Source organism: Balaenoptera ricei, chromosome 3, assembly GCF_028023285.1.
Source record: "Balaenoptera ricei isolate mBalRic1 chromosome 3, mBalRic1.hap2, whole genome shotgun sequence".
Taxonomy (NCBI): Eukaryota; Metazoa; Chordata; class Mammalia; order Artiodactyla; family Balaenopteridae; genus Balaenoptera; species Balaenoptera ricei.
The window spans coordinates 69,068,175-69,079,860 of NC_082641.1; the positions used below are offsets into that span (position 1 = coordinate 69,068,175).

At 36.1% G+C, this 11,686-nt stretch overlaps 2 pseudogenes; both read left to right on the plus strand.

Annotated features, from left to right (window-relative positions):
- Positions 1 to 9,355, plus strand: part of LOC132363346 (tubulin beta chain-like) — a 52,527-nt pseudogene extending 43,172 nt beyond the window's left edge.
- Positions 9,356 to 9,463: 108 nt separating this feature from the next.
- LOC132363347 (phenylalanine--tRNA ligase alpha subunit-like) lies at positions 9,464 to 10,674 on the plus strand (annotated as a pseudogene).
- Positions 10,675 to 11,686: the final 1,012 nt, after the last annotated feature.

Sequence of the window (11,686 nt, forward strand, 5' to 3'; positions counted from 1 at the left end):
ATGCAATAACAAGCCCACTTTTTTGTCAGTATAACTTCCTTGTTTCTGCTCCTTTCTGCCTGTAAAAGTCTCTAATTTTGTACAGCTCCTCAGAACTACTTTCTACCTGATAGACTGGATGATGCCCAATTCATGAATCATTGAATAGAGCCAATAAGATCTTTAAAATTTACTCAGTTGAATTTTGATTTTTAACACACTGAAACATGAAAAATGGAAGTTATTCATCAAAAATATTTTTCTTGATTATTTCTCTATAAGCATATTTGTTTTATTAGGAGCTTATTCAACAGTTATGAGGATAAACCAAAATGGAAAAAGCTAACAAAGTTAGATTATATATTTTATTTAATAAAAATCATTTCTTTCTGAAATATATGATTTAAAAATATTTTAATTACTTTCTTTGCTTGCATATACTTCTAGACCCATATGTATACATGTCTAGACGTTTGTGATAGTTCATGTTCCCAGGGAATGCTGTCAATAATGCCTAAATATGTATTGCAAAAATCCATGTCTGTGAAATAAATGATCTTATTTTATGGACATTATGCAAATTTGTCATTTCATTTCCATGCTTTCAGTCTATCTTTTTTTCCAGTACCAGCACCAAATTTTGCTTTGCAAGACTATGTAAAATTAAATTTTTACTCTTTGAAACATTTTGAGTGAGCATGAACTTCCTTCATATCAGCAAATAAACAGTTAAGGCAGCAAAGGATACTAGTGCTTCTTAGCTAGGCCAAATCACTAAAATTACCATAGCCAGAGATAAATACTACCATTTTCCATTTTGGCGTTCAATTAATTTATTTTTCTATATAGCAATGACCCCTAGTCATAAAAGGTAGGACAATATGAATTCAAAAAAACAATCTCCCTTTACTTAAGCAGGAAAAACTATGATCTTCACTACTCCAAAAGTTCCCAGGCTCTAAGATTCAGAAAGACCACAGTTCTTTACAAAACCAGACATCCTTTTATTGGTTTTTCCATCTTCTATCCACTGCCCAGGCTTCTCCCAAATAACTTTCCCATCTACTAAGGGTATAATCTTTGATCCCTCTCATTTCTTTTAAAGTTCTCAGTTCCGTCTGGAGACCTCTTATAAGCTTAAGCCTTGTCCATTGGCTCTTCAAGTGGCTTGTGGTTATTGACACCAGCAAATCCTTCCCAAGGTAAATGGAGCTTTAAAGACAGCTTATCACATGGGTTTGCAGACTCAACTTAGATTTTGGTCTCTCTGTTTCTTGCTTAATTTCTTAAGAAGTTAAACAAAATTTTACTTATTCATCCTTTATCTCTGTTTTCAATGCTAAAATTTTCAAAACACCTTATCTGCCATATTGCTTGACATAGAAGTGTTCACTGATTTTTACCTCTTATATTCCATTCTTATTCTCTAACTCCTTTTAACAAAGCACAAGGAATATCTCCTGATAGCATGATGAATGACTGGCCTCTATCAAATTTCACAATAATAACAACTAAAGCAGTAGTCAATCCACCGTTTTTGTTATTTGGCTCTCACATTCACTCTAGCTCCTAAAGATATTTCTGTACTACACCTATATCAATGACATTTCGCAAAGTATTAAGCACAAGGTAATTGCTCTGTAAACGCAACTATGTCCTGACAATGACATGTACAGCAAACTTTAAAATGTCTGATTAAAACAAAATCTTCCTTTTATTTCCATTGTTATAAAATAAATGGCAGTTACAAGAATCATATATTCCATGATTAAGAGAGGATAAGAAAGAGAAATGGTGGTGTGGTGGGGTATATCCAAAGTCAGAATAAATAAACTAGGAATTTCAAAGTTGAGAAAATCTTAATAAAAACACTAATTATAACTGCTCTCAGTATTTACAATGCAGACACATACACAGACGTGCACACACACACTCTATACTGTTCACATATGTTGTTTAAATGTACAGAACTCTTATTTTCTCGGTCTCAATTTCTTTTGCTTTCTTTACTACACCAAAAAAGGTCAGTGTATTTCTCCCACTGCTGAGTTTTTGCATATGATGTCCCCCCTTCTAAAATTCATTTCCTACTCACCTCAGTCCCCTCATTTCTTACATAACTAGCTTGCCTCCATTTTTCATGCCTCAAATTAAATATCGTCTCCTCAGAAAAGCCTTACCTGACCACCAGTATACACACTTGCCCTTATTATTCACTATTTATTCATACTACTGTTTCTTCATAATATTTAGGAAATATAGCATCATGCCTTTGTCTCTTCACCTCTAATTAAATGATTTATCTGTTTAACTGTTTATTTTGTGTTACTCATACCAGGTTATAGACTCTTGTCAGAGTTTGTTCACTAATAATATACTCAACATTCAGAAATGAATCTACTCATCTAGTAGGCTTTGAATAGCATTAACTGAATAAACAAAAAAGTTAATCTAATTTTATATAGTATTCTATATTACTCATCAGAGATGTGAACTAATCTCTTTCATTTATAGGATGAATAACAATTTGACTCTTTTTAACATACTTTACTCAAAAAATCCCCAGTTCTTTGTGAGTACATTTTGCCATCCACTTTCATAGGACTACTCACTATGGATCATTTGGAAACAAAATACCCTCATTAAACGTTTGCTTGTGTCTTGCCCTTGTTCTGTTCAGTATGATTTGCTTGGCCTTAGTTCACTCTTTAGGCCTCATGCAGAGAACTGAGAAGAGATGAAAATGAAGTACATTTACCAATGGCATAAACAAGTTTGTAAAATCATATGTTTATATGTCTACTCAAGTTTATAAAAATTAGATCAGAAATCTTTGTTTTATTGAGTTTTACAAGTACGATAAAGAAATCTGTGACATTTTTAACTGATTTATTTTTTCTCAATAGATTTTCTTTACTTTGTGCTGAATTTTAGTTATTTAGTTTATGCAGTTGGAAAAGATATTCAATTTTAAGTAATTAATTAAAAGATCACCAAATCTGATGTGTTACATTTCATTTATGTTACTGTGAAATATCAGAATTCACATCACTCTCTTAGCATTATAAATTAAATTATTTTTGTTACAAAAACTAAGTTAATAGCAAAATTTTGAGGAAATATTTTTAATGCTGTAGAATAACTCACTCTGAAGACTATAAGATTTTTGCCACAGAATATATGTAAAATTGTATGGTTAAGTCCCATTTAGTCTTTCTATATATATTTTATTTTATTTTATACCACTATTTTCATATGCTGTACAGTAATTCCTCTCAATTGTAATTTTTTCAAAAGAAAACCATAGGTCAAGCAAGTTTAAAATAAATAGCAGACTTAATAGAAATTATATTTTTCCAGTGAAAACTCATCATAAAAAAATTTGAGGGCTTCCCTGGTGGCGCAGTGGTTGAGAATCTGCCTGCCAATGCAGGGGACACGGGTTCAAGCCCTGGTCTGGGAAGATCCCACATGCCGCGGAGCAACTGGACCCGTGAGCCACAATTACTGAGCCTGCGCGTCTGGAGCCTGTGCTCTGCAACAAGAGAGGCCACGACAGTGAGAGGCCCGCGCACCGCGATGAAGAGTGGCCCCCACTTGCCACAACTAGAGAAAGCCCTCGCACAGCAACGAAGACCCAACACGGCCATAAATAAATAAATAAATAAATAAAATTAAAAAAAAAAAAAAAAAAAAAAAAAAAAGAAGAGATTGGGGGAAAGTTTTGAAAAAAAAAAAAAAATTTGAATTTATTTTATAAAATGATATAGTAAAATATTATTAATAAAATAATTCATAAGTATGGTAAAAAAAGAAAAAAGAAAATTCAAACCATTACATTAGAGTATTAACTGAAAATTAAAATTACTCTGACCCACTTCTTGTAACACTCCTTGATTTAACAGCATTTAGAAGTTTCCATTTTAGGTCTGGTAATTTTCAATGAAATTCTAAAGGATATCATTTTATTTTTCTTTCTTGATTTATCAATTTTAAACTATTTGTATGTATTTTCTCTACTGAAATATGATGGATTTTGCCTTAGGGCATTTTTTTTTTACCTTTTCTATCCTATTGTTACTAAATTATTTTTAATTTTTCATATATTTATAATATAATTTTAAATAATATATGTAAATCTGTTTCTTATCTCTCTAAATGAAGACAGACACCCCCATGTAAGATTTTTAGAAACGCTAGTGTCCTTACATTTACCTACTCAAATTCTCCCTAACTCTACGTTCCAGCTTAAGATACTCAGACCATTAAAATTCCATTGATATGGTTTATCAAATTTACAGTTTGTCCTCTTATAAAAATTAAAATACCCATGTTTTGTTACAGTTTGATTCTAACATTGAAACAAATAAAGAGTATTTACATTTTCATGTAAATATTGTTTGTTACAAAGCGCATAGAGAAGAAAGAACAAGTATAGAGAAACATAAGCAAAATGGTACAAAAACTGCAAAAAGTTTTTAAAAGGAGCCATTTATCTTTAAGTTAAATTTATCACGTTTTTTAACCAGTTTATTGAGGTACGACTGACACGAAAAAGTTGTACATATGTAATGTATACATCTTGATGAGTTTGCAGGTAAATATATACTTGTCAAGTCATCACCACAATCAATGCCATAAACATACCCATCACCTCCCAAAGTTTCCTCTCCCTCTTTATTTATATTAATAATAAATAAATAAATAAATGTATTAAATTTTCTTATACTAAAACTCAAGTTGCATTTTCTTTTTGCTTCAATTTGGATTATAATTTTGTGCAGCTTTTGTTTTTCTTGGGGTCTAATTACTTTTGATTTTTTAGAGTTGGCAAAAGAATCATAAAATATCCTCATAACACCCATGACATTTTCCAGATTCTTTATCATAGTACTTTGATACTGTTCTACATAACACTGACTGCTTCTAAAGGGCTCGCCCATTTGTTCCTGGTATGTTTTTCAATGGGAATTGCTGTTCTTCATTTTTCGTTTTCTTGACTCCTTTTACATTTTACTGGAGCGTATGTTCAAGGGATATCTTTTTCTGGAAATGACAAATATGATAACAGACACTCCAAGACCCTGCATGTCTACAAATATCTTTTTTGTGCTTTCCGTCTTAATTTTTGCTAGTTATATAATTCTAAGTTCAAAATTAATTTCCATCAAAATTATGGGGAAATTTCTCCTTTGTTGCATACCATGGAATAACTTCAAAGAGAAGTCTGGCATTGCCTATTTTTATTGTTGCTCTTCTTTGTGTGCTATTATTTCTCAAAACTTATGCAAACTTCTCTTTGTCCATGGGATTTGAAAATCTGTTGTGCCTTTAGGAAAAGGGATTTTAACATTTATTTGTGAGACATTTAGTGGATACATTTAATCAGATGGCACATATTGTTTCTAAATTCTGATAATTTGTTTCTAATATTTCCTTTATGATTTTCTTTCTGATTGTTGGACCTACTTGGATTGCTATTTTATATTCATGAATTTTCTGTGATATTTTTCACATCATTGACTTTTGCTCTTGGTTTAGGAAAATTTTCTCAATGTTATCCTACAAAACTTTAAAACTTAAAAAAGATCAATCTTATGATTTTAGACTTATGGAGTTGCAAAAATACTAGACAGTTCCATTGTATCCTCTAAGTTTTCCTTTGTGAATATTTATCTTACATAATATAGGACAATTACCAAAACTAAGAAAGTAACTTTGGTACAGTACTATTAATGAAACTAAGAAACTAACTTTGATTCAGTACTGTTAATGAAACTAAGAAACTAACTTTGGTTCAGTACTATTAAACAGTGGAATTTGTGCACAGTTTACCTTTTTTCCCCCCCCAACTAATAGACTTTTTCTGTTCCAGGATACAATCCAGGTTCTCACCTTGTATTTAGTTGTTATATCACTTATCTGTGAAAGTTCCCTGGTCTTTTCATATAGTTCAAGACCTTGAACATTCTGAAAAGCAATGGCCAGTTTATTTTTGTAATGTCCCTCAATTTTAGTTTGTCTAGTATTTTCTCATCACAGAACTCTCCAAGACCCTGCATGTCTTTTTTGTCCTTTCCATCTTAATTTTTGCTAGTTATATAATTCTGAGTTCAAAATTAATTTCCATCAAAATTCTGGGGAAATTTCTCCTTTGTTGCATACCATGGAATAACTTCAAAGAGAAGTCTGGCTTTGCCTATTTTTGTTGTTGCTCTTCTTTGTATGCTGTAATACATTTTGGGGAAGGGTACTACAGAAGTGATGGCTCTCAGTGCACCATATTAAGGTATACATTATGTTGACAAATATTACTGATACTACCTTACCTTGGTGAAGTATGTATCTTTGAGGATTCTACATTATAAAGTCACTATTATTCCTTTTTTAATTACTAAATAATTGGGGGGAAATATTTTGACAATACGAATATAACAACTTCTGCTTAAATGTTCACTAATTTTATCACCCACTGAGGATCTTGCCTGTAGCAGTTATTACTGTAGTGTTCTAATGATGATTTTCTCTATCCCTCACTCCTCCTACATCTATTCTTCTATAAGGAAGAGATGTGCTTTCTCCCCATTTATTTGTTCAGTTATTTATTTATACATATGGACTCATGCATATTTATTTTATTTGGGGGTTATAATCCTATTCTGTCATTCCATATTTTGTTGCTCAAGTTGTTCCAGCAGCTTTGTCCATTGAGAGCTCTTTCAGGTTGACTCCTGTGTCCTTTTAACATGCCTCCGTCTACTTTTCATTAAATGTATTCGTCTCTGATACTGCTAGATGCTCTAGGCTCATCTTGTATTTTTCTTCCCACAGCCCTGAAATCAATAGTTTCACCAAGGACCCTTGAATCATTTTATTGGAAAATTATATTTAGAAACCAAGATTTGGACATTAGGTGTACTTATTGTTATTGCTTCTATTTCTTCTTAGTGAAAAGATCTAGGAATATATATTTACCAATTCCTGCATAAGTACACATCAATAATTATGTATGCATGTATGTGTGTAATCTGTCACTTATCATCTATATGTCTGTACTGATACTTACTCCGATCCAGCACTGCAGGGTTTATTCTGATTTTCCCCATTTAGTTATTTATAACTCCCCCCCACCAAAAGTCAGAAACCTGTCTCTCATCATGTACAAAAATTTACTTATTTGTTCAACCCTCTTATAACAATAGTTTTAGATTTGTTAAGCCATATCCAAGGGAGAAACACATTTAATAACTAGAGTGTTTGGATACATTTCTTTATACATTTACCCTTACAATATCTGGTCAAAACACTACTTTCCAAAATTATTTAAAACGAGATTCTTTTTTTTTTCCCATCCCCTTCAGTATGGTTATTTGACTCAATTGGAGTTCAGTTATTTTGTCACACTCCAACTATCTCACAATCCTGATTTTTTAAATTTAAAATTGTATATAAAAATCACTCTGTGATGTATGGTTCCACAGGTTTTGACAAATTTATAGACCTGTATATTCACCACTACAGTTTCACAAAGAACAGTTCCATCCCAAATACAGTCTCTTTATATTCATCCTCTCCCTCTCAAAACCCAATGTGTGGCACCAACTGATCTAATTTTCTATCCTTATGGTATTGCCTTTTCCAAAATAGCATATATTAATGGAATCATACAATATATAATATTTGGTGTCTAACTTCATTCACTTAGCCAGTTACATTGAAGATTTGGGAGTCATCTATTTGTTAGAATATACAAAAGTTTGTTTATCCATTCACTGGTTGAGAAACATTTGTTTTGTTTCCAATATTTGGTGACTGTGAATAAAACCGTTATAAATATTTAGTGTGCGTGTGTGTGTGTGTGTGTGTGTGTGGACATACGTTTTCATTTGCCTTGGAGTAATACTGCTGGGTCATATGGTAAATAGAAGCACATTCAACTTTATAAAATACTGCCAAAATGTTTTCCAATGTGGCTGTAGAGTTTTGCATTTCTAATAGAAATGTATGAGACTTCTAGGGGATTGCATCGTTGACACCACTTGGTATTGTCAGTGTTGTTATTGTTACTTTGTTTGCTTGTTTTGGCATTTTGATAGGTGTATAGTTACCTCACTGAAGTTTTAAGTTGCAACTCCCTAATGATAATGTTGAGCATCTTTTCATATGCTTATATGCCATATCTCCATCTTCTTTGGTGACACCTATCTTCAGATCTTTCCCACATATTGTTTATTGATTTTTATTGCTGAGTTTTGAGATTTAGATTTATTTTTATATTCTGGAAACAAGTCCTGAAATGGAAATTTGATTTGTAAATATTTTCTTTGAGCGTGTCTCTTGTCTTTCCATTTACTTAGTAGTATCATTTGAAGAACAGTAATTTTTATTTTAAAAGTTTCAATTTATATTTATAAAAAGTTCAATTTATCTTTTCTTTTCCTAAATAGATCATGCTTTTGGTGTTGTATCTAATATCTCTTTGCCTAAACCACAGTCAGGTAAATTTTCTCCTATAATTTCTTCTAAAAAGAACATTTTGTAGATGTTTTAGAGTTTTATATTTTTCATTTAGAACTACAAGTAATTTTTCATTATTAAGATGTCCTGAAGAAGGAGGCTAAGAGCTGTGACTGCCTGCATGGCTTCCAGATGACCCACTCCCTGGTTGGAGGGACTGGGTCTGGGATGGGTACTCTCCTCATCAGCAAGATCCAGGAGGCATATCTAGATAGGAACATGAACATTTCAGCATGGCGCCCTTGCCTGAGGTGTCGGATAGGATGGTGGAGCCCTACAATACCACGTACTTGGCCCACCAGCTGGTAGAAAACACAGATGAGACCTACTGCTTTGAGAATGCTGCTCTCCATTACGTCTGCTTCAGAACCATAAAGTTGGCCATACCCACCTACAATGACCTCGACCACCTGGAGTTGGCCACCACGAGTGGGGTCATTACCTGCCTGTCCTTCCCCTGCCAGCGCAATGCTGACCTGCGCAAGCTGGCATGATCAAGGTCCCCTTCCCCCACCTGCACTTCTTCATGCCGGTTTTGCTGTGTTAAGCAGCCAGGGAAGCCAACAGTACTGGGCCCTGACAATGCCGGAGCTTACCCAGCAGATGTCAGACACCAAGAATATGATGGCCGCCTGTGGCCTCTGCCATGGCTGCTATCTGACTGTGGCCATCGTGCTCAGAAGCTGCATGTCCATGAAGGAGGTGGACGAACAGATGCTTAACGTCCAAAACAAGAGCAGCTATTCTGTCCAGTGGATGACCAACATTGTGAAAACAGCTGTCTGTGACATTCCGCCCCGGGGGCCTAAAAATGTCTGCCACCTTCACTGGCAACAGCACAATACATAATATTTCTTAAAATATTCCAATCGGATGGTGGGAGCCTACAGCCGAGGGCGAGGACGAAGCCTGGAGAGGGCAGCCAGGAGCCCTGGGTGTTTCTTAACATGTCTTGCCCCTTCTGCCCCAAGGCCTGGCCAGAGGCAACTCCTGTGACTGCCCAGTGACAAAACAGGCTTCAGCAAGGCCTTGTCCAACAAGCGACTCCGAGTGGACAAAGGTGCACCCAATAAGCCCCGGTTGTTCAGAGTGGTGGACAGCGTAGAGGATGAGGTGCAGTGGCGGCTCCACCTGGTCCCTGGAGGGCAGACAAGGAGGAGAGAAGCGAGCTCAGGAACAGGAAGCTGTTGACTGAAGTAACCCTGAAGTAACTTGCTGGGTGAGAAAAGGCAGCGTCTTCAGCACCAGCATCTCCAAGCAGGAGGTGGAACTGCCCCAGAGATGATTTCCAGCGGTTCTGAGTGGGACCGCCCTTCTACAACTTCTCAGCCCCCAGGATCCTCCACAACAGCGGACACCTGCACACCCTACTCAAGGTCTGAGCCCAGATCTGGCTGATCTTTCTGGAGTTGAGGTTCACAGGGTTGCCAAAAGACCATCTCCTCAAGCAATCCTTCTGGAGTTTTTATTTTTGATGCCCTCTTCCAGCCCCAGCAGCACTCAGCACACGACTAGCTGACACCTTCTTCCTGGGATATCCAGCAGAGGCCCTGCAGCTGCCAGTGGACTACGTCCAACAGGTCAAGCGGGCCCGGTCCTAGGTTGGCCGCCACTCATGGGGGAGCAACCGGGACTGCAGGGAGCAGGGCGAGGCAGGAAAAGCCTGCTGCGCGAGCACATGCACCACGTCCGTCAGCTCAGTGCGCTCCGCCGCTTCCACCCTGAGCAAGTCCATTGTGCCCCACCAAGAACCTAACCACCAACCATGTGTTCTGGAACGAGACCTGGAGGACTCACACCTGGCTGAGTTCCACCAGATGGAGGACATTATGGCTGACCACCACCTCATCCCAGGCCATCTCGTGGACATCATGAAGGAGTTCTTCACCAAGCTGGTATCATTCGCTTCGAGGCAGCCTACAACCCCTACACAGAGCCCAGCGAGGAGGCGTTCAGTTACCACCAAGGCCTAAAGAAGTGGGTGGAGGTCCGGCGCTCCGGGTTCTTCTGCCCTGAGATGCTGCTGCCCATGGGTCTCCCCGAGAACCTGTCAGTTGTTGCCTGGGGCCTCTCCCTGGAGCACCTGACTATAATCAAATGTTGCATCAGCAGTGTCTGGGAGCTGGTGAGCCTAAGATGAACCTGCAGATGGTGGTAGTCGTCCCTTGTACCACCTGAACGGCCAAACCGGGATTCAGGTATAGATAATATAATTTGTTGGGGGTGGGGGGTGGGGGGGGGTTGGTGGGGTAGAAGAAAAATGGAAGAGGAAAAAGGGGAGAAGGAGGCATCCAGGGGATGGCTTTCTAACTTTGTTTAAAAAATTTCTATTGAATAAATTTGGGGAAATCTATTTTCTAGTCTAATTCTGTTCCATCAATCTGTGGATATATCTTCTTTCCAATACCACACTGTCTTGATTAGTGTAGCTTTCAAGTAAATACTTAAATTGAAATGTGTGAATCTTCCAAATTTATTCTTCAGTTTTAAAGTCATTTTTGTCAATTCAAGTTTCTTTGTCTTTCCATATAAATTTTACACTCACCCATAAGATATCTACAAAAATCATGCTGGAATTTTAATTAGGGTTGTACTGAATCTGCAGATCAAATTGTGGATAATTTATTTCCTAAAAATATTGAGTTTTCCTGTCTAAGAACATGGTATATCTCTTCAGTTATTTGTTGTTTAATTACTTTCATTTGTGCTTTATAGTTTTCAACACACAGAACCTGAATATATTTTTGTTAGGTTTTTACCTAATCTTTCAATTTTATTTAGTGCTACAGTAAATGAAATTTATTTTTTAAATTCCAATTGTTTCTTGCCAGTAGGTAGGAGTAAAATTGATATTTTTAGGTTGACTTTATTTACTAAGACTTGATAAACTCTATTAATTCTAGAAAAATATCTGAGTTTTTCAGATTTTCCACATAGAAAATTATTTCATCTGTGAATAGAAAATGATTATCTTGGGGGGACCTTCAAGATGGTGGAGGAGTAAGACATGGAGATCACCTTCCTCCCCACAAATACATCAAAAATACAACTACATGTGGAACAACTCCTACAGAACACCTACTGAATGCTGGCAGAAGACCTTAGAATTCCCAAAAGGTAAGAAACTCCCCAATTACCTGGGTAGGGCAAAAGAAAAAAAGAAAAAACAGGAACAAAAGAATAGGGATGG